This window comes from Grampus griseus (assembly GCF_964374135.1).
Source record: "Grampus griseus genome assembly, chromosome: 9".
Taxonomy (NCBI): domain Eukaryota; kingdom Metazoa; phylum Chordata; class Mammalia; order Artiodactyla; family Delphinidae; genus Grampus; species Grampus griseus.
Genome location: NC_139003.1, coordinates 37,373,574 through 37,397,446, shown reverse-complemented (window position 1 = coordinate 37,397,446; position 23,873 = coordinate 37,373,574). Strand labels below are relative to the sequence as shown.

Sequence of the window (23,873 nt, the reverse complement as noted above, 5' to 3'; positions counted from 1 at the left end):
GAGCATTTGCAGGTGCTAAATAAATACTTTTTGACTGCTTGTTTCATTTTAGATGTGGTTTATATTAATACCCACTTACAATGTTGATGGAAAGACAGCTTGGTATGGCTGTGTCAGACACTCCATTCCTTTAAATGACAGTCAGGAGCGTAAGGGAAAAATTGGGTGACCAGAGCAGGCTGTTTTGAGAGCCACCCAATCCATCTGAAAGTACCTCCATGCATGTGTCACCCCCAAAGAACAAAGCACCCATCCTCTTCTAGAGCTAAACCTTTCCTCCTCTTCCCATGCTAGGTACCAAATTAGAAATCAGAAAACTTGGATTCAAGTCTTAGTTATGCCAGGGACTGGGCAATTCATTTCATCTACTTGAGTAGACTACCTCTAAGGTTCTTTGCTCTAACTATCTATGATTCTATGAGACTAACTTCAAGCCTTTTCCTTCCATATCCGAAATCCATGGAATGGCCCGTTTCTCCCAGAACTAAAATTACCTGTCTTTCGTGATACCGCCCATCATCATCATTGTTGCACCTGTGCTCCAAGACCTTTCTGACTTTGGCTGCAAGGTTAACATATTCATGAAAGTATGTTCACGTCTAATGATGACACTTAAATTTCTCATCTGATCTTTACTTCATACCTGTGCTCATTTAACAAATACACATCGCGTGGCTAATTGGATAATACAGGACAACACACACACTTGGGGAAATTTCTAATACATTCCTGCTTTCAGCAGCAAAGACACGTACGACCCTATTTGCAAAGAAGCACCACTAATAATAAATAAAATTAAACTATTTTCATGTTGGTCACGAGATAGGTTCTTTCCAACTTAATCAATAGCTCAGTGGCCCTGAGAATAATTCCCTGACCTTTCCAATTTTGTAAGAAACTTATTTTTATTGGCTAATCAACATCAAATGATATTAGGGAATGTCACAATGGTTGTTACAGTAAATGGCTTAGAAAGAAAAGCCAGTAACAATTTTGATAGATTTGGGGGAATATATGAGCTAGATAAGAATATATGAGCCATATAGAAATTCAAAGCAATTTAAATTAATATCTATCAGTTTTGAATAATGAAGAAGTTTTTCAGAACCTAATGTAGTTTTGTTCTGCAAAAAGACTAGGCATATAACACACAGACCTTTCCCTAGCCAAGTAACTTGTTACCCAATTAATTAAAAAGGAAGGTGGCAATTTCACTTCTTCTTGTCTAGCAAAAACAGCCATGATAAAATCATAGATGAAAAGGTCAGTTTTAGAAGTGAGATGTAGGTAACTGAATCCTCCAGGAAATATTTAAATGTTATTTTTCCTTGGCCAAAATTAGACCAACATTTTGCTACATCTTGGTTGTTAACCCTAGTACCAATATTAAACAGTTGCATAAAAATTTTTGACTAACAGAACAATGAGGTTTTGCTTCATTTTTAACAGAGATAGAGTGATTGGCCACTCATACAAAATCAGCCAAAAGTACTCTTCCACAAATTATTATCAAATCTATAAACTCTGAAAGAAGCATTAACTGGAAAGAAAGAAAAACTGTAAAAAAACAATTTTGTGAAACCAATGAAATAAAAATTTTAGTCTAGTGAAGAAAATTCATTTTGTATTGTCTAAAATAGTATATCACTATATAAATGATATTACAATAAACATTTTTGTTATTTTAATTACATCAAATAATCCCTACACTAACTCTATTTTTATCCCTAAATGCAGATGTAAACTTATGCTCAGCGTATTTGAGTAATCTTCCTAAGGTCACACAGATATTAAGCAGCAGAGCTGAGTCCAGATTTTCTGGCCGGTGGCCTGCACACTTAAGTACTATTCTCCATTGCCTCCCAGTTAGTCACCACTCCCAGTAAATATTCACCACTCCCAGTAAACACAGAGCAGGATGAGTTATTAATTCCATAACTGCCATTATAGCATTGAGATGCAATTTATATGAAGTGTCTGAATACACAATTAGTTCAATCCACTATATAAAAGGTAAATGCTTAAGTCTCATTCATTTGTAATAAATTTTCAAATTGGGAAAGGATACAAAAGGAAGAAAAGTACAAATCTCTATATCATATCAATTAACAGAAAAATATAATTAGAGTTGTCTTTGGACTTAGCAAGTATTGAAAACGCTTATTGTCCTGCTGTCCTTTCAGCCCTTTGAGTTGCCTGTTAGAATTTGACATTTCACTGCTGAAACAAAAGAAAGGTGGAAAATATGTGCATTCCAAAGCATTGTACCCTTTTGCAATTTCCCTTCCATATTTATTACCCAGATCTTTAAAACACTCAACTAGAAGCTAAACCAATTCAAAGATATGTGTAAAATGTAAAATTGGAAATGCTGCAAAATCAACGTGACCTTTAAAGTGTAACATTTCCCACAATCGTTTAGTTAATACTAGAAAAACATTTTACAGTGTTTAAAGCATAATCTTCATGTGTAATATTTGAAGCAAATATAAAAGCAAATACAGAACAAAGTACTTAAAAATCAACCACTTTTTTTGTGTGTGTGTGTGGTACGTGGGCCTCTCACTGTTGTGGCCTCTCCCGTTGCGGAGCACAGGCTCCGGACGCGCAGGCTCAGCGGCCATGGCTCACGGGCCCAGCCGCTCCGCAGCATGTGGGATCTTCCCAGACGGGGGCAGGAACCCGTGTCCCCTGCATCGGCAGGCGGTCTCTCAACCACTGCGCCACCAGGGAAGCCCTCAACCACATTTTTTAAACAAAAACTGCAATTAATTTTAAACTACCACTTTTTCCGTAGTAGTTACATCATATATATTTTAAACATTCATAACCTATAAGGGTACTCTGCTTTTCAAATACAAAACTGATGAAACCACTGTCACCCTACCCCAGTCACCTCCTGCAACTGGTAGGGCCTAGTTGAATGACTAATTCTCCCCCAATTTACCCATATTAGTTTGCTTGAGAACAAAACTATGTATCGGGCAAAAGGCCAAGATGGGCCCTCTCTGTGAGCCAACAAGACCACACTTGATTAATCCCCAAGGCACTGGTCTCAACAGCACATTTTCAAACCAACCAGACTCCTCAGCCAAAGATACTTTAAGCAAAGATAATAATTAGGTAGTCGATATTATCATAAAATTAAATTTTGAATGAGAGCAAATGTAGTCTTCCATCTTCAGATCCTATCATACATTTGTTAAAAGTAACGATATGCAAATCAATGCTAATGGATTGGCAAAATTTCCCCGAGAGAATCACACTTCAGATAAATCGCCATTCATAATTTTTTTATTTCATAATCAAGTAGCAATCCTTGAGAACCTCTCTTTCCCTTTTGACTACTTTGATTAAGTATTTTCAATAGAAGCTGATCAGAAAATACTTTTTCTCAGACTATTTTTTTTTCCTGCACCGCTCCTAGCAGTAGAGAAAAATTAGCAAGAAAAATGAATTCAGAATCCACCCCATTCCCACTTACTAAATGGTGTAGATGTGTATATCCCATTGCCTTTAACACCTGAGAATTAGGAAGAAAAAGAGTTCAAGGAAAAACAAACTGAGCAATCTAATATCTGGCTAAAGGACAAATTCTATCTTTAAAACTGAATACAGGGCTTCCCTGGTGGCTCAGTGGTTGAGAGTCTGCCTGCCGATGCAGGGGACACGGGTTCGTGCCCCAGTCTGGGAAGATCCCACATGCCGCTGAGCGGCTGGGTCCGTGAGCCATGGCCGCTGAGCCTGCGCGTCCGGAGCCTGCGCGTCCGGAACCTGTGCTCCGCAACGGGAGAGGCCACAACAGTGAGAGGCCCACGTACCTCAAAAAAAAAAAAAAAAAAATTGAATACAGTTTCTATCAACTCTAGGAATTCAGTTCATATTTCTTTAATTCAAAGAGTGAAAGAACAATGTTACAGCATGAAGAGACAAAACAGAGAAACATCAACAAAGCAACTAAATTAGATACCTCACCTGTCACAGAGAAAATCAATAAGGCTCAATGAATTTATATTGTACACAGACTTACTTAAGGAAAAACTTTGAAATATAATGTCTTTAGCTTTTTGTGTACTAAACATATTCTGCTCCATTGGCTGGAAAAAAACTTTAAGAAGATGGCCTCTGGGTAGAGGGCAAATAGGACTCAAGCTATACTTTAACGGAGAAGCAAAACAAGACGGGAGAAAAGCAGCTGGGGAGGGAAGGTTTATATGCCACTTATGTAAAAATCATACACGTTGGCTTTTTACTGGGAAAGGAATGTAACCGGCAACACTAAGAATGAAATAGACGGAATCACCTTGGCAAGAAACAAAACAGCAAGAGGATTAAGTAGGCCTGAGAGTGGTTTACACCCCCAAACAAGAAACGAGTGAGACAAACTCAGGTAGGAAAAAGACAAAACTCCAACTGCCTCTCTTACTCTGAGAGACAGAATAAGACACACCACCAACAACAAAGAAGTCTCAACCTAGAATTCAGGTGCTCTGGTTCTCTCCCTCCCTCCCTCCCTCCCTCTCCTCTCTCTCTCATACTCTCAGAGCAAAGGGACAACATATTTTACAACATTAACAGAAGACCAAGAAGAAAACAGCTATGCCTGGTTGGTCAGCTCTGCCCACAGAGGTTTCCTACAAACTCCATGGAACCTCTTTTTTTTTTTTTTTTGCGGTACACAGGCCCCTCACTGCTGTGGTCCCCCCCCGTCGCGGAGCACAGGCTCCGGACGCGCAGGCCCAGTGGCCACGGCCCACGGGCCCCGCCGCTCCACGGCATGTGGGATCCTCCCGGACCGGGGCACGAACCCGTGTCCCCTGCATCGGCAGGCGGACTCCCAACCACTGCGCCACCAGGGAAGCCCCCATGGAACCTCTTTTGACCACATCTTCATTTCCCAGAGTCAACCACAGAGTTTGTCCAATTTTGTCTGACAAGAGAGGGATTCATGGCCACTGTGGTAAAGCAAAGGCACAATCCTGCAAAATGGCTACATTTAAGGAGTCCACAGAATCTCAACAGGCTCCTAAGTAATCTCCTTACCTGCCACATGACCCTCTATCCTTTCTAAAAATATACCTTTCTAAAACGTAGACCATGATACTACTCAATTCAAAATCTTTCATGACTAGACATTGAAAAAGTCCAAATTCTGTGACCCACCATTCAATGACGTTGAGAATCTATCCTGATTCTTTTCCAGCATCATCTTGTTCTGTTCTATGATAGTGTCCTTCACCTTCCCTTTTTTTGCCTTTACTTGTGCTACTCCTTCAGCCTAGAATTTCTTTCCATCCTCTCTACAGCATAAGTACTGCATTCTAACACCAGCTCAAGATATCACCTCCTATTGTGCAAAGTCATAGGCAATCTCCCTTAGCTACATCTCATTCTGTGCTACACCAGAGCTTTGTTTATACCCATTTTGGACACAGATTATATTCTGAATCACAGATATTTATTTACATATTCATCTTCCCTACCTCCATATCACAGGGTTGTGGGGGTGGAGTTATATTATCTCTTTTAATTGTGGTAAAGTACACATGGTATAAAATTTACTGTCTTAACCTTTTTTTTTTTTTTTTTTTCCGGTACACGGGCCTCTCACTGTTGTAGCCTCTCCCGTTGTGGAGCACAGGCTCCAGACACACAGGCTCAGCGGCCATGGCTCACGGACCCAGCCGCTCCGCGGCATGTGGGATCTTCCCGGACCAGGGCACGAACCCGTGTCCCCTGCATCGGCAGGCAGACTCTCAACCACTGCACCACCAGGGAAGCCCCAGTCTTAACCATTTTTAAGTATACAGTTCAAGTGATAAGTATATTCACATTGTTCTGTAACCAATCTCCACAACTCTTCATCTTGCAAAACTGAAACTCTTTACCCAATAAGCAACACCTCCTCCAATTCCCTCCTATCCAGCCCCTGGCACCCAACTTTCTACTTTCTGTGTCTATAAATTTGACTATTCTAGGTACCTCATATAAATGGAATCATATAGTATTTGTCTTCTCATGACTGACTTATTTTGGTTACCATAATGTCCTCAAGGTTCATCCATCTGCAGCATGTGTCAGAATTTCCTGCCTCTTTAAGACTGAATAAAATTCCACTGTGTGCATATACCACATTTTGTTTATCCATTCATCCGCCCATGGACACTTGGGTTGCTCCCACCTTCTGGCTATTTTGAATAGTGCTGCTATGAACATGGGTCTTCGAGATCTTGCTTTAAATTCTTTAGGGCATATACCCAGAAGTGGAACTGTTGGATCATATGGAAACATTTTCATTTTTTTGAGGAACTGCCTTCCAAAGCACCTGTAGCATTCATTCTCACTAAGAGTGCACAAATTTTCCAATTTCTCCACATCCTCACCAACACTTGTTAATTTCTATGTTTTTTAATAATAGCCATCCTAACAAGCGTGCATTTCCCTAATGATTAGTGATTTTGAGCTTCTCATGTGCTTATCAGCCATTTATATATCTTCTTTGAAGAAATGTTTCTTCAGGTCCTTTGCTCAATTTTTAATTGGACTGTTTGTGCTTGTTGTTGTGTTGTAAGAATTTCTATATACTCTGGATATTAACCCCTCATCAGATATATGAACCAGAGCTCTTTTTTTTGTGTGTGTGTGGTACACGGGCCTCTCACTGTTGTGGCCTCTCCCGTTGCGGAGCACAGGCTCCAGACGCGCAGGCTCAGCGGCCATGGCTCACGGGCCCAGCCGCTCCGCGGCATGTGGGATCTTCCCGGATCGGGGCACGAACCCGTGTCCCCTGCATTGGCAGGTGGACTCTCAACCACTGCGCCACCAGGGAAGCCCCAGAGCTCTTTTTTAATTCACTTTTCTATTCCCTAATTTTTCAGAGTTGGCTATAAGTATTACAGAAATATATTTTGAGTCGAAGATGTTTCTTCCTTTTTTAGGTTTTTTTTTTTTGGAGGGGGTCGGGGGGTATAATACAAAATTCAGGATATCCAAAAAGGGGTATACAGTGGAAAATGAAACTCCTTCCCATCCCTGTTATCCAGCCACCAAGTTTCAACCCCCAGAGGCATTTTCCATTTTCTTATAACTCCCTCCAGAGATACTCTGTGCATATACAAGAAAATACATATCTTAATTTAGTCTCCTCCAAAATAACCTAATACCCACTGTTCTGTACCTTGCCTTTTTGACTTAATAATTATTCCATTTCAGTGTACATAAATTGCTTTATTCTTTTTAACAACCACTAAATATTTCACTACATGTACCATAATTTATTTATCCAGTCCCCTAAGGATGAGCACTTGTTTCCAATTGCTGCCAAGAATATCCTTAAATATACATTATTTCACATAAGTACAAGATTTGTGGGTTAAATTCTGGTAGGGGGATCAAATAATATGTGTATTTTAAGTTTTGATAACTATTTCTAAATTGGTCTCAACAAAAACTACAAAAATTCCTACATCCATTAGCAATAATGACATTGTCTATTTTCCCATACCCTTAGTAACACCTCATGTGTTCAAAATTTGTTTCTTTACCAATTTGATAGGTTGAAAAATGAGTATTCACTGAAGTTTTATTTTGCATTTCTCTTTTATGAACTGCCTTTCATATCCTTTCATATCTTTGTCCATTTTTCTGATTGTTGGTCTTTTTCCCAGAGTTGTTATTTTCAATATATTTATGAATTAGCCCTTTTCCTACAGTATGAATTTTCCAATTATATGAATTAATATATTTATGAAATTAGCCCTTTTCCTATGATATGAATTGCAAATCATCCTAGTTTGCCTTTGCTTTTTTTTTTTTTTTTTAAATAAATTTATTTATTTATTTTTGGCTGTGTCAGGTCTTCGTTGCTGTGCGAGGGCTTTCTCTATTTGCGGCAAGCGGGGGCCACTCTTCATCGCGGTGTGCGGGCGTCTCACTGTCGCAGCCTCTCGTTGCGGAGCACAGCCTCCAGAAGCACAGGCTCAGTAGCTGTGGCTCACGGGCCTAGTTGCTCCGTGGCATGTGGGACCTTCCCAGACCAGGGCTCGAACCCGTGCCCCCTGCATTGGCAGGCAGACTCTCAACCACTGCGCCACCAGGGAAGCCCTGCCTTTGCTTTTTGATATAGTTTTTTTAATCTGTTTTTGGCAGTGCAGAATTTTAATATAGTCAAGTTTCACTATTCTTCTCTTTTATGGTTTCTGTGCATTTCTTACTTTCTATTCCCACAATTATCATAGTGAAAATCCTCACTACCTTGTAAGTAAATTACAGCTTCCCAACTGGTCTACTTTTCATTACTCCCTCTACCTTCCAACTGATCCTATACACTTGTCAGATTAATCCTCTTAAAATATTGTACATTAGTAGAGACACAAAAAGTTGAGATTACAATATAATAAAGATATCAACTGTCCTGACAGGAAATGACTATTACAGTTTTGTCTTGTATTAATTAAGCTCTCTTGAGCATTCTCAAACTCAGAAGTGTAAAGTTTTCTATAATTTTAATTCATTAGAATGTCACTGACCACAGGTCTACGTATTATAAAAGAGGGGGACATTCTGATTGAAAACTAGGATTATATTCAATACACCAACTGCCTCAGGATTTCAACTTCACAGGACTATTTTTACGCTCTCCCCCCAGAATCTCTCTACCAAACTCTACCCTGCCCTAGTGGCTTCAACCACACAGAGCCTGGTCATAAGAGCTTTAGAATCCAGGTTTTTCTCACCATAACCAGGAAATAATGTGTCTCTGACTCTATACAGAATGTGACACTATAATTCATGCTTTTGGAAGGAGGACTAACATTTCAAGTTGGCAGCTAGGTAATAAATATGATTAGGAGCCAAGCACACAAGCAGAATATCCCAAAATGTACACCTTTCATAAGAAGACACAAGCAGGCTTAATCAGTAAGATAAATTCAGATTAAAAAAATGCAGTTCCCCGCACCCGCCCCCAGGCACAGATAAATAAGCATCTTTTCAGAAGTACTACCTTCTTAACCCCAAATCATTATTTCCCTTGAGGACTCTTCTACAAAACTAAAAAAAAAAGAAAAAAAAATTTAAGTTGGAGACAGTAACCAAGTATGACTCATTAACCAAATAATTCTTCACATTTCTTTGTAATGAGTTAAAATTTACATAGGTTTCAAATAAACAGCTTACATACACAGTCCTCAAAATTAACCAATGAGGTACACTTTAATCTCCATTTTCCCAAAAGGAAAATGAAACTCAGAGACCAAAAGTTCATGTTCACATAGCTGATAGTAGAGCTAGCACTTGAATAAAAAGTCTTCATAACCCCATTCCATATTTTTGTCACTATACATCACCACTTTAATGTCTAGAAATTTACATTTAATGCCTATTTTTTAATTTCAAAATAATAGTTTTAATAAAATGTTTAGAGTATTAATGTCATGCAGCCATATACACCAGATATGCCTCAAACTATTAATCTTCTAATGTGTTTTCATAACCCATTTGTTCAGATTATAGTACTTCTCTTACCCATAAAAAATAGACTCATTAAAAACACAAGCTAATTAGTTTATAAAGTGCTTCAAACTACTCTTAGATAATAACACTAAATTGTTAATACTTAACAAACCAAATAATAGGTATTTAGTATCTTAATCTGACACTAATAAAACTCTTATTAAAGTAACTATTAAACAAATAAGCTCTTGGAAAAATACCAAAATGCTTAGTAAATAATCTGGTACCACAGGCAAACTAAAAATTCAGGCATACATATGTATATGTGTGTGTGTGTGTGTGTGTGTGTGTGTGTGTGTATTCCAAGTACATGATATTCTGGAAAAGGCAAAACTATGCAGACAGTAAAAAGATCTGTGGTTGCCAAGGATTAGGAAAGACTGATGAATGGGTAGAGCACAATGGATCTCTAGAGCAGTGAAACTACTCTGTATGATACTATAATAGTGAATCCATGACATTACACATTTGTCCAAACCCACAGAACGTACACACCAAGAGTGAACCCTAGGGGCTTCCCTGGTGGCGCACTGGTTGAGAATCTGCCTGCCAATGCAGGGGACACAGGTTCGAGCCCTGGTCTGGGAAGATCCCACATGCCGCGGAGCAACTAGGCCCGTGAGCCACAACTACTGAGCCTGCGCGTCTGGAGCCTGTGCTCCGCAACAAGAGAGTCCGCAATAGTGAGAGGCCCACGCACCGCAATGAAGAGTGGGCCCCACTTGCCGCAACTAGAGAAAGCCCTCGCACAGAAACTAAGACCCAACACAGCCAAAAATTAAAAAAATAAATAAATAAATTTAAATTATAAAAAAAGTGAACCCTAATGTAAACTATGAGCATTAGGCATAATGATGTGTCAATGTAGGTTTATCAATTGTAATAAATGTACCATTCTGGGAAGTAATGTTGATAATGGGAGAGGCTCTGCATGGGTAGGGGTGGAGAGCATGTGGGAAATCTCTGTACCTTCCACTCAATTTTGCTGTAAACCTAAAACTACTCCAAAAAATAAAGTATATTTTAAAAATTAAGGTAAATTATCTGTGGCAACTCTAATCTGTTCAGTCATTGCTTCAGAGGTGCACTTTCACCTGTTTAGAAAAGAACACCCTTGGCCATCAACCCTAACCTCCAGAGACATTCTGCCTCACACACCCACCACTCCTCCCAATCCTGCTCTGCACTCGTAGCCTGCTCAGCATCTAACATGACATTGGTAGACTAAGTCCAAAGACACGGAGAAAATTAAGTATAGACAACAGATGCAGAAGGAAGGTAGTGGCTAAGAAGGTAAAGAATTCCGAAAGAGGGAAATCTGCAGAAAAATCCACAAGAGAGCACAGAAAGGAGAAAACAATCCTGAGATGCTCTGAACTTACTGGTCTACATAATGCGAAAATCATATGAAATTAAATTGTCCTAAAATACAAAACATGATATTACAAGCATTTCCCTTCTTTAAAAAATGTCTTTGCTGAACATGATTCCAAAACTAGAACTTGATAATGTGTTTAAAATGTGTCCTCCGGCCACAAGCAAGATGATTTTTCAAAAGTTGACCGTAAATGCTATAAACATTTTTCAACAGAAAGATACATAAAAGTGTGTGTGTCAAAGTGCCATTACAAAGACCTGGCTCTCAGAATAAAGTTTTGGATAAAATTGCAAAATTTTAATTTTTATGATATATTACATGGAAGAAAGACGTACATTTTTATCTTCTAGGTATTTTTAATCTCAGACGTCAGAAACACGCTATGAGTTACCAAACTGAGCAGGAGTTCACTGAGATCTTGAAACAGTCACACGGAACCACTGCGGGGGGTGTGTGTGCTTGTTTGCTCTGTTCATCAAAGACGAGGCAGGGCTAAGCACTAGCAGACCCAAACACCTGAGTCATTTGGGAGAGGCTCAGGACTCCAGTGGCAAAACAGGGACCCATAAGACAGGCTTAAGAATGGTTCTGGCAGGAGTCACCACCATCACCACCACCACCACCTGAGCAAAAATCAACCTTCTGTATCTAAAGTTTCAGGGGAGGCACAAAGGCTGGAGTTTCACCAGGGATCCAACTCAGTTCAGTAAATACCAAGTAAGCACCAACAAAGTACCCAGCGCTAGGGTAAAGGTGCTGCAGGACACTGAAGAGAACTTGGTCTCTTGGTATGGGACTCTGGGGAAGCCTGAGTGAGGACAGCTCGTGGAGAGGAACCAACTTGCCAGCACCGACTTGCCAGCCACTATGGAACTGAATCTTTTAGCCCCAGGCACACCTTCCACTAACTGCACCTCCACCTGGTATCTGCTGACAACCTCACAGGACCCTGAGCCAGAACCACCTGAATTGCGGACCCATAGCAACCATGAGATAATAAACGATTACTGTTGTTTTCAGCCACAAAGTTTTCGATATGGTACAAAGCAACAGAGAACAAATGCATCCAGATTTTACATAAAAGGCTCAGAGAGGCTAACTTACCTACTACCACATAGGAGTTAGCACTTAAACCACGTCGGGAACCTAGTCTCTAGGCTTTAGATTCAGTTTCCTTGTCATTAAGTGACACCACTTCTCAAGTAAAATAAGTTATAATACTGTAAGAATGATCATTTCTATACGATTACACGACCGGCACTAACACACCAGGCTTTCCACAGCACAGAGATACAGCACATGTCGCCGCATACTTAACAGACATGATGAGACCTGCAATATAATTGAATTTGTGACTCTTCATGGTACTTTTTGGGGTTTTTACTATCTTCTGAAAGAATTCTGGGGTTTTTTTAAGTGTACAGATTTTGAAAATAAAAACCTAACATATTTATAGCATGTTAACACTAAACAATTATATTATTGACATTGAGGATATTTATACACTTTACAACCTTAATCACAATAAACATTTGTGTAATTTTAAACAGAATTAATATGTCACACTACGAAAAGTTCCACTGCTCATTGTTTCTTTAAGGATTTGCTTTTTTGCTTTAAGTCTTCAACTTTTAGCATTACACAAACATAGTAAAATATAGTATCAAAATGCTCATGATGGTGAAATCTTAAGTCCCATCCATAAAATGGTTACTATCTTGCAGGACAAGGTGGCTAGCTCTTAGTCTGTCTACTCCTAGAGAAAGTCAATGGAACATTTCACTGTTACAACCACATCTGCATGTAAATGTAACTTAACTAAGGACACATTATTATTAAAAGGAATTGCAAGAATTCAACCTACAATTTTTTTAGCCCCAAACCTGACACTTTTCTTCTGTACCATGTTTTAGCCAGTGGTTCTCTACTCTGAATGCTTAGGGCACTTTGGAAATTACCCATACCTGGACATCATCCCCCAGAAATTCTGATTTAATTGCTTTGGTCTGTTTTAGCCATCTAATACATAATAAACCAGTAGTGATAAATTCACAGAAAGTTTATGCCACAAAGGGAGAAACTGTGGATATCCCTACATGTTAGCTAAAACATCCTTATCCCCTAAGACAAAGATACCTTGCAATAAACGAAGCAGAACAAGAAGGAAGAAGAGATGGGAAACTCAAACCCATTCTGCTGCTTTCATGGAGCCACCAAGGAATATTTTATTCCCCTGATTCCTCTCCCTGAACCCCATCACCCCACACCTTAACTCCACTGCAAGCTTTAACTCAAGCATCACCTCCTCCATGAAGCCTTCAGGATCACCCAAAATAAGCCCATTTTTCGGCATCCATCTTACCCTGAACTCTACCTCTAAATAGCACATACTGCACAAGGCATTTATTTACACATCCATTTCTCTTACTGGCCTGAGGGCTCCTTAACGGTAGGGTCCCTATATTATTCATCCTTCCCATTTATATATCTTTGTATCCAGAGCCTTGAAGATAGATAGTAGATATTAAAAAGTATTTGCTGAATTGTATGGTTTTTGTTTTTGTTTTTTTATGTTTGGTATGGTTATTTCCGCCTTGGCCTCCTAGTAGACACTCTTCTGAAATTTTTCAACTTCTCATAATGTATGCAAAAAGGCCAGACATGTTGAGAGCAAGACAGCAGTGGAACCCTAGGCCAAGAAAGAATAGGATAAATGGGGTAAAATGAGATACCCGAAGGTAAGATCAGGTATGAATTTTTTTTTAAGCAAGAGATTAGGCAAAGGGACAACTTGATTTTCATTCACAAGAAGGTGTGACTAAGAACACTGATTACAGGCAACCATATTTTCGTATTTTCGACAGAGCTTTTAAAATTCTGAACTGAAGACCAATGAAGCCAGAAGCTCTGAGAAAGAACCCAGGCCTATCTACTCTAGCCCCACTCCCTCCCCTCCTGTTTACCCCTTCACCCAGGGCAGTTTACTCTGCCCAGAACCTGAAAAGTTTTGCTTTCTCTTTTCTCCCAGCCTCTCTGGCCACTCTCCTTCAGCATCCTTACATCTTTCTTTTTCTTGGTTTGTCCCTAAAATGTTAATATCCTCTAGGACTTACTTTCAGCCTTTTTCTCTTCTCTTTCTATGCAGTTCCTCTGAGCACTTTTATCCTTACCCATGCCTTCAACCACTCTCCATGTGGCAAGCACTCAGAAATCTGTATCTCCAGCCTCCCCAGCTCTTGTGACGCTCCAAGACCTTATCAACTGCTCCCTAGATGCCTCCAACTCACCAATGACATGCCCCACAAGCACGTTAAACACAACGTGTCCAAATCTGAACTATCACCTTCCCCCTCAGATCTGCTTCCTCTTCTCTTTTCCCTCCCACTACCCAGAAACCTGGCAGGCATTCTAGTCAGCCTCACTCTCCCATTCCCTTCACATTCAAACAGTCGCAAAGACCAGCCAGCTCTCCCTCCTGCTAGATATTCTCCTACACATTCTCACTTCTGAGCACCCCTACTACTTCTGCCTTTGTGCTCTCAACCTCCTGTCATCCACAGTAATTGCACTGTCCACTCCGGCCCCCAATCTTACCCCATCCCCACCCCACTGGACCCCAAGCTACCCAGCACACTGCTTTCAGGGTGATCTTTCGGGCCATTGACATTTCTTCAGTGGCTCACTACAACACATGGGATGGGAAATGCGCCCTGAATTAGCTTTCTACTTTCATCTCCTTTCACTCCTGACTTTGCCCTTCACACTCTAATATAATGACCTGCCTACGGTTCCCAGAACACACTGTGCTCTCATAATACCACACGACTATTCATGTTATTAGCTCCACCTGGAAATGCTCTGTGCTGCTTGTCACCCTGCCCAATCCTACTCAGCTGTCAAGACTCAGCTCAAACAACCACGGCTAAAGCCCTTCTCTGGCATTCCTGTCAGGGATCAAGAGCTTCTGCTAGGCTTGTTTTGCATGTGTAGGTATCTCCATTAGAGCAAATAGCACACAATATTTGAACTGTTGGTCAAGATGTCCACTGTCCTATAGACTGTAAGCTCCTTGGTCAAGGAAAGTAACTTTTCAACTTTCTATCCTCAGCACTAGTTCAATGCACACAGCATACAGAAAATTTTAAAAAGGAATTAATGTATGAACTGTAGGCCAATGAAAGGAAAAAAGATCAACAGAACTTTAAGTATAGAAAAAGAATCCAGATCTTAAGGAAGTACAGACATCTATTATTAAGTCCCACCCATTAAAAAATAGAAACATATGGTTATTAACATAGTACAAAGGTGACAAAGAGAAAATCTGTCATTGGACTAAGCAGGCAATAAGGAGCTAAGAGTCTCCAAGGGAGCAGCTGACAAAAGATTAGCAGAAAGGTCAGAGATAAAGGTGGTTCTTTCTCTGAGTCAAGTAATTCATCAACCTGAGTCCATGGACTAAGCAAAACACTGGCACCTTCCTCTCTCAGTTCACCACTCCTCCCCTTTGTCATGATTCTCCATACCCCTTTCCCAGCCCCACTACCAAGTCCCAGCTTCAGTGGGTAATTCCCTCCAGCTGGAGCCACAAGCCTGGGATATAAGAGAGGGGAAGTCTTTGTTCTCGTGGCCAGGACCTAGAGGAAAGAAAATGAAAGTGCTATTTACTGAGAACCTATTTCGTACCAGGCATTGTGCTACTTTAAGAACACTCACTGGGACTTCCCTGCAGTCCAGTGGTTAAGACTCCATGCTTCCACAGCAGGGGGTGCAGGTTCTATCCCTGGTCAGGGAACTAAGATCCTGCATTTCCGAGGTGAGGCAAAAAAAAAAAAACACTCCCTAAATCTCACAATAATCATTTATAATTAGTACCCCATTTTACAGATGGGAATTTGTGTCCAAGGTCACACAGCAATGACAGAACTGGCCCAAGAACCCAGGAATATTTCTCCAGAGTATTTCTACACCCCTGACCACCTCAAAATGGAGAGATGTGGTCCAGCCATTCTAGGTTGCAACTCAGAATACATTATTCTCCAAAACACTATTATAAGTGTTGGTTACAGTCTATAGTATCACTAATACACAAAGGCACACAATGAGTTAGGAAAGCTTTGGAGTCCTGGCCTGGAAATCTAAATGCTATTTGTTATTTTATTTGTTCAACATGACAAACAAAAGTGGTCTTGAAAATTTGAGGAATACAAGGAGTTCTTAAGTGAGGCTTTTCCTTAAGAATATTTTCTTCCACAAAAAATCACCAAGGATAGAAACTATTTCACCTTGTTAACTTGTAAGAACCATGACACTAGAAGACACCTGTGGGAAATATGCTTATCTGACCAGGTGCTCATTTACAGTGTGCTGTCATTTGAATAAAACATCATACTAAATCCTACAGACTGCAGCTTATGATAGAAATGCCACAAACTACAGCAGTACAGCTGATTGCCTGTAATCTACTGACAAAATGTAGTCTTTAGCAAAGTGAAGCCAGATGTCTGGTGTGAAATCAGATGTCTGTGGACTTGTCTTTCTTGGCTTCCAGAACAGTATTAGCTACACTAAATACACAGCTTAGCTGTATATTAAACCCACGACTTGGCAAAATCATGACAGTTTGGACATGAAGCATCAGAATTTTTATTGTAATTCTTATAAACCAAAGACATTTCTGAAATAAAAATCCTAACTTTAAACACTCAGCTAAATGTGGTAGTATGTCTTTCTCACTGTGGGAACAGCGTCAGAGCTTTTTAAACACATTATGGAAACCCTTCCTCTTCACTTTTCAAGCTGACACTCTTTCCGCTGTGGAATGATCTGATAGAGGGAATCAGGTGTCAGTCCTTGTCCCAGAAATTCTAGGATCAGACAGAAAAGGTGATCACCTGTGAAAATGCAAATACCCAGGAAGCTTAGCACCTTTAGGAAAGTAAGTACTAGAATGCTTTCCACAATCACAAGCAAGATCAAAAGAAAGTGGGTGACCCGACAGAGAAACAGGAAGGGAAGTTAACAGTATCTGTGTACCAGGCACTGTTTTTACACTTTCTTTTTAGTATACTCATTGTTCTCTCTTGATAGATGAGAAGTTAGGGGTAAAGAAGTTTTAACTGGCCTACAGTCGCAGAGCTAATATAAGAAGAGTCAGGATTCACATCCATATCTGAAAGACTATAAAAGGCATGCTACTTCCACACAGGATTTGGAGTGGAACAAAGAGCAGAGGTAAATAGCCAAGAATATGAAGGTAAAAGGCAGAAACCTACCATTTTTACCCAGCAGTGGTCGTCTGAGACTGATTTCAGATGAGACTCACATTCTACCTTTTATAACCTTGCAAGATTTAATTTTAAGTAACTTTTTTTTACCTTATATAACTTTTGTAACCAAAAAAAGACAACTTGTTTCACTTCAATTTAAAAAAAAAAAGAGGTTATGAGAATTCCCTGGCAGTCCAGTGGTTAGGACTCAGCACTTCTGCTGCCGGGGGCCTGGGGTTCAATCCCTGGTCAGCGAACTAAGACCCCGCAAGCCACTCAGCAGGGTCAAAAAAAAAAAATTGGGATTGACATATACACACTACTATATATAAAACAGATAACTAATAAGGACCTACTGTATAGCACAGGGAACTCTTAATACTCTGTAATGACCTATATGGGAAAAGAATCTAAAAAAAAAGTGGATATATGTATATGTATAACTGATTCACTTTGCTGTACAGCAAAAATTAACACATTTTAAATCAACTATACTCCAATAAATTAAATTACAAAAATAAATTTAAAAATTAAAAGAAACAAAAAAAAGTGAGGCTAAATATAAAGAAACCCACACAAGTGCACAGCCTACTTTAGCATTTATTTTCCTAAGTGCATCATCCTTAACATTGTCCATGCTTTCTAATCGTAGGTCATTTTTCTGGAACAATTCAAAAAATTATCCTCATCTAATTATAATGCTGGTTCAATACATTTATTACACTGGAAAATGACTATAACTTTACTACAGGACACAAATCACCATGGTCAGTCATCCTTGAACGTTCATTTCTGAAAGTATCAGTAAGGCAGGAAATAACGCTGTTCTCCCACACCACTGCAACCACCATCAGCAGTACAGTGAATGTCTTCTACATTAACACTTAACTATTCAGAAAAACCACAGAAAACCGGTAAAAGGCCTGCCCCCAAATGGTCATCTCCAACAGTCTCCTCATTCTCACCACCTTACTCACATCAAAGTGCTCAGCACTCTGGTAAAAAAAAAATATCTATTGAATCAATAAATGAACCTATCACCAATAAACAACTATTTCCTGTTTTTTTCAGAAATGAAGTTATGTGGCCATCTGCCAGTTGAGCACACACAAATAATAAAGATTCAGGACACAGGCAGACAATGTCAAGATGCCATGGAGGGCAATTCCAGTTTTCCTGTGTAAGTATCCAAGAATGTGATTTACAAAATCCTTGCCTGTGGCTTACCTGAGTTTTAACTAATTCAAAACATTTCTTTATATGGGACACAGAGGATGCATAAGGTGTTTCCAAACTTCTGAGAGCAGTTGTGTCTCATTTCACTAATACTAGGGGTGGGAGGGATCATGGAAAAGTTCCAGAGAAGAACTGTTAAAAGAGCCCACACTGAAAAATCACAGCAAACCTTCAAAGACTTCAATATGCTGTTTGGCAACGTTTCAGAAGTGAAAAGAATGCTGGTGAGGAGGTATCAAAGGGAAAGTCAAGAAGAAAATGCCCAGTCTGGTCATTTCTCCCTCCCAAAATACCTTTCTCTATGAGCTTAAGAGAAGATCCCAAAAGAACTTCAACACTTGTAACATGTTATTAACTTTATGCTTTGGAGTCCTAAAGGATTTTTACAGGAGTCCCCTTTTAAAATGTAAAGATCCTTGGAGGGGTTCCTGTTCATTATCAAGGACAGTCATGATGCTTTAATTTCACAGTCTCAGAGATTATTCCAAGTTAGCTAAGAGATGGGGGCCTGAGGCAGACAACTACAGGACAACTACAAGACAGACAACTACCGAGAGGTGAAGGGTAATGACAGTTTTCTGCCAGGTCAAGTGGCTAAAAGGGACCTATGCCAGCTGTCAAAGTCCCAGCCAACTTACGGACTCCAAAACACCTGAAAATAAAAACCTCTTCGACTTGGAGCCTGTGACCCTTGAAGGTGGGCCTTAGGTTCCTGCTGAAAACGTACAATTTGGCCCCAAGATCCAAGGGCAGTTCTGGATCTAGACCTTCTCTCTCTGGCTCGCTCTCTTTCAGGATAAAGTCCTAGCTCCTTCCACCCCTAACCATTCCTTACTTACCCTTTCTCCCGTTCCTCCTCGGTGAGAAGGGGTAAGTGGTTACTTTGTGCCCTCGCCCAATTTGGCCAAAACCCTAAAAGTAAAAATGACAGAGACAAACACGTGTTTTAAAACCCTGACATTCAAGCCTCTGGAACTCCCACCACTCGCCCAACGTGTCCAGACAGAAGGCAGCGCGTCTCCACAGCGCTCCCTCTCGGCCAGGACTTGGGCCGGAGTTGTCCCCTCTGGTGGGGGGCACGAAGAGAGGGCGCGACCTAGGGGCGCCTGGCCAGCGGGGAGGAGCGCGTCGCCTCCAGGCCTGGCGTCCCGGTCTCTGAGCTCCGGTTTCCTACCCGCGTTGGCGGAAGGAGGAGGGGTCCGGGGTTGGCCGCCCCGCGGGGGCCTCAGATAAACACGCGCCCGCACACATGCTCGCGGTCACCACAGGACTCGCGGCCAAGCAGCCCTCCGCCTCCCAGCAACACTCGTCCCCTCTGGGGCTAACTCCGGGCTGAGGGGCCCAAGCCCTGGGGGCCACCAAGGGTCGGCAGCGGCACCCCACCTGCCCACCCCAGCCAACCTCACAGCCCCCTACCTGCCCCCAAACCCCCGCCCTCCGCACCCGCTGCGCAGCTCTGCCCAAGAGAAGTCCCCGCGTGGGTTCCGCCCTCCGCCGGCGGCAAGCTCCGCCCCCGCCCCCGGAGCGCGGGAGCTTCGCGAAGCTCCGCCCCCAGCGGTAAAGCTGTACTTCCGAACGCCTGCGCGGGATAGGCCCAAAACCCGGCCTGGATCTGAAACGGATGAAAAACAACCCTTGCCTAGCAGGCTATTATTGACCGTTTGCCCTGAGCTCAGCGCTGTACTAATGGCTGAGAGAGGGCAACAAAGAGTTGAAAATCTGTGAGACTGTGACTTCATCCTCTCCCCTTGTTTTACAGATGAGGAAACCGAGACCCCAGCAGTTGTTTTGAGTGCACAGCTACAGTGGCAAGCTGACTTATTGGGGCTCTCCCCTCTGGACTCGTCCTTTCGGCGTTTTTTCTACTAATGTGGGTACGGGAAAACTATTCGATGTTACAGCTTCTAAACAAGCCAGAAGGAATAACCCAGAACAAGTGTTTTACTTTGGAGAAACTGGAATTTCATACCTAAGCTTTTGCATTCAAATGACACAAACTCTTAACTGGGTTATTAAAACCTTCGAAGAAAGTGAAACCTACTACTTTTTTTTTTTTTAACCCTTCGCCAATTATATCCTTGATTGTGTCTGTCTTTATCATCCTTCTGGATACTGACAAACTATTCTGTGCAAATCATTCAATACAAATCTAAGTACCAGACATTCTGGTACTTTGGGTTCAAAACTAATTCTAAAGTTTTAAAAACCTAGTCAGAGACTTAAACGGTCCTGATAACTAGAACTATTAGTCTCCTGAGGAGAATAAAATTGCTCTCCTGTGAAGGGGTTGTGTAGCAGTTTTGTAGTTTTTCTTATTTGTCACTGAAATAATTACTGTAAGGTAAGCTCTTCTCTGCTAATGCTTAAGGACTTAATTCCAAGAACACTTAGCTTGGAAGACCACCCTCATGGAATAGCAGTGGGGACCAATTTGTAAATTGGACTGGGATCTATTGGCACTAATAATTAATATTAATAATTAATTAAGTGGTCCCAAATTAAATAGATGGAGCTCCTGGCCACCAGAAGCTGACTGTGTGGAATGGAATGTATGTGGAAAAACAACAAAGACAGGTATGTGTGATTTTTATTATAAAGGAATGTAAATAAACATACAAAAAGAGTTGATAAGTCTGATCAGACTTTGTCACTAAGATTCATGAAATGTACTTAGGAAGCTGAGGTAATCTGAAAAGGGTACAGTACACTATATGACTCCAACTATCTGACACTCTGGAAAAGGCAAAACAATGGAGACAGTAAAAAGAGCTGCGGTTGACAAGGGTTATGCTGGAAGAAGGGAAGAATAGGCAGAGCACAAAGAATATTTAGGGCAGTGAAAATATTCTGCATGATACTGTCAGGGTGATGCATGTCCTCATACATTTGTCAAACCCCATGGAATGGATAACACCAAGAGTGAAATTTGATGTAAACTATAGACTCTGGGTGATAATGATGTGTCTGTGTGGGTTCATCAGTTGTAACAAATGATGCTGGGATGTTGATAGTTGCTGGGAGGCTCTGCAAGTGTCGGGTCTCTGTACTTTCTCCTCAGTTTTGCAGTGAACCTAAAACTGCTCTTTAAAAAAAAAAAAAAGACTTCTAAAGAAAAAGAAGCTGGCTAAAACTTCAGAACATCCCATATTCTTCAAATTCATCAGTTAAATTATAAACTGAATATTTGGCTTTATGTGTGGAGTTGAAACATAATGAGTTGTTTCCTTAGATGAGAGCAGCATTCTGTTTGGCATTTATGTCATCAGGAAGAAAATGAATCATCTATTCCTAAGGTATAAAATTGAACTGTGGTTAGAGATCATGTCTAATGCTCAAGGAGATATTTAAACAAAGTTAACTTGAAATAAAGTTTATAAATTCTATGAATACATTTATATTTTGAATCTACTCCTATTCATACATACTTACAATTAGTAAGCAAACAGTGCAAGATATCATAGAATAAAGGTTTTCAAAATTCTTGGTCTCAAGATCTCTTTACATTCTTAAAAATGATTGAGGACTTTAAAGAGCTTTTGTTTGTGTGGGTTATATATGTCGATATTTACTGTATTAAAAATTAAAACAAAAAATTTAAATGTATGTTTATTAACTCATTTTTAAATAATAAACCCATTTCATGTTTACTATAAAGAACATTTTTTTGAATAATGAATACATTTTTTTAAAAATTAGTGAGAAAAGTGGCCTTTTTCACATTTTTTGCAAATCTCTTTACTCTCCGGCTTAAGAGAGAGTGTTGGAAGCTCACATTCTGCTTCTGCATTCAATCTTTTGTGATATGTTGTTATAGCTAAGATATTATGAGGAAAACTGGCCCTCATTAAAATCATGGTTGAAAAAAGGAGGACCTTGCAAATCCCCTAAAAGGGTCTCAGAAACCCCCAGAGGTCCTCAGACCTCACTTTGAGAATTCCTGCCAAATAGCGTTTTGCATTTTATTTATTTGAATATCATGCATTCCCACATCAGAGTTTGCTAACACCTGAAATTATAGCCCTTCTCTTATTCCAAGCTAAAACTCAAACTTGACAGCTCATGTCAAACCCATCACATATCTGAAAGTTTTTTCAAGGCTTTTACTATAGCAACTCTGATTAAATTGATATTCTTTTTGAATACGTGTAAAAACATTTAAGATTTCATTTATATCCCTCATTTCAAACGTTTTTGGGAAATTTTGAATGTAAATTGTGCCATCTGGAAAAATGAAACATTGGTATATGGTTATTAACCAATTATAGGTATACTTATAATAAATGATATACATCTCCTTTTACATAAATAATTTAAAAGTCAGCTTAAAATAAAAATAAAACAGGCAATTACAGTTTTGTTTATTACCTAAATAAATACTAGGTTCTAATTTTTAATACAATTTCCAACTAAAAGAAACCAGGGCCACTCAGAGGAATGTCTGATTTCAGGTCTGGGGCAAGATATATATAAGACAAGTGTGGGATATCTTGTGACACAAAACAAGGAATCCATTCACAATAAATAAGTGTGTCAAAAGGTAACAGAGGGCTTCCCTGGTGGCGCAGTGGTTGGGAGTCTGCCTGCCGATGCAGGGGACACGGGTTCGCGCCCCGGTGCGGAAGGATCCCACATGCTGCGAAGCAGGTAGGCCCGTGAGCCATGGCCGCTGAGCCTGCGCGTCCAGAGCCTATGCTCCGCAACTGGAGAGGCCACAATGGTGAGAGGCCCGCGTACCGCAAAAAAAAAAAAAAAAAAAAACGTAACAGAAACCAAAATCAAAGGATCTCTTTGGTCAAAGATGGGACAATCAAAACAAGTAATAAATACAGTTGTTTGAAACATACTGAATATATAAAAATCCATGAATTCTTAATGATGCTCCAAAGGAGGGAGACAAAAATCAACAAAAACAAAACAATTCACTGGACACTACTGCAAGTAACTAGGGCACACACCCCTTATTCTAAAATTGTCAATTGTGGGGCTTCCCTGGTGACACAGTGGTTAAGAATCTACCTGCCAATGCAGGGGACACAGGTTCGAGCCCTGGTCCGGGAAGATCCCACATGCCGCGGAGCAGCTAAGCCCGTGTGCCACAACTACTGAGCCTGCACTCCAGAGCCCGTGAGCCACAACTACTGAGCCCGTGTGCCACAACTACTGAAGCCCGTGCACCTAGAGCTCGTGCTCCACAAGAGAAGCCACTGCAATGAGAAGCCCACGCACCGCAACGAAGAGTAGCCCCTGCTCGCCTCAACTAGAGAAAGCCTGCATGCAGCAACAAAGACCCAACGCAGACAAAAATAAACAAATAAAAAATAAATTAATTTAAAAATTAAAATAAAATTGTCAATTGAAAGGAAAGAATTAGAACTTACACTACCTTTCCTGATTTAATTGTATTTCAGAAAGCCAAATCGTTGTTGAGGGTAAGTTGATTTTTATAATATAGAAAGAAATACCAGAATTGGAAAATTGCC

At 40.4% G+C, this 23,873-nt stretch overlaps 1 protein-coding gene across 2 annotated transcripts in view; it reads right to left on the bottom strand.

Annotated features, from left to right (window-relative positions):
• IMMP2L (inner mitochondrial membrane peptidase subunit 2) overlaps positions 1 to 19,892 on the bottom strand; it is a 900,746-nt gene extending 880,854 nt beyond the window's left edge. The window contains exons 1-2 of one of the 2 annotated variants that reach the window (XM_082662558.1): positions 19,837 to 19,892; positions 19,233 to 19,305 (exon numbers count right to left, since the gene is read on the bottom strand). The gene's annotated coding sequence lies outside the window, so the exon portion shown is untranslated. The other variant, XM_082662559.1, reaches the window with a different exon arrangement.
• Between the last annotated feature and the right edge of the window lie 3,981 nt (positions 19,893 to 23,873).